Below are 611 nucleotides of genomic sequence, written 5' to 3'. Positions count from 1 at the left end.
TTACATACAAATCCAGCAGCAGTCATAATTATGTAGTTTTCCTTTGCATTTAAAATGCTTTGTAATAAACTAATTTAGGATTGATCTTTCTATTTTTTTGATTATTATTCAAAATGGTCTTTATGGAATTTGAATATGGAGATTTTTTTGGAAGGTGAGAAACGAACTAACTCAGAGAAAATGACTTCAGGGACACAGAGTAAAAGGATGGTAATGGTACATTTAAAAAAAAACTAGTTCTTCCCTATTTATTCCAGAAGATCAGAGAGTTTAACATTCAATTATATTTTGAGTATTTTATAATTTCATGGCTTATAGTTCTTGAGAACATTGCGCTGGGAACGTGATGAAATCAAGCACGAGTACCCCAAAAAGCCCAGTAAAAGTTTTAAAAAGTGTATTATCCTGTGTTTATGTGATGAATGCGACCTTTATTAGGTCACCTATTTTGGTTTCAAAACGGCGAATTTGACTGAAAGGTGAGGGATTCTGACCCCACTTCTATTCCATCTTTGTTGGGAGTTGCACATGTGCAGTAGGCTACCTAGGTAAGGACTACTAGCCAGTCAGAAGCAGAGTATGAGGGCCCTGACAGTACCTAGGTAAGGACT

The sequence above is a fragment of the Etheostoma cragini genome, chromosome 1, assembly GCF_013103735.1.
Source record: "Etheostoma cragini isolate CJK2018 chromosome 1, CSU_Ecrag_1.0, whole genome shotgun sequence".
NCBI classification, from domain to species: domain Eukaryota; kingdom Metazoa; phylum Chordata; class Actinopteri; order Perciformes; family Percidae; genus Etheostoma; species Etheostoma cragini.
This window is presented reverse-complemented; position numbering follows the sequence as displayed.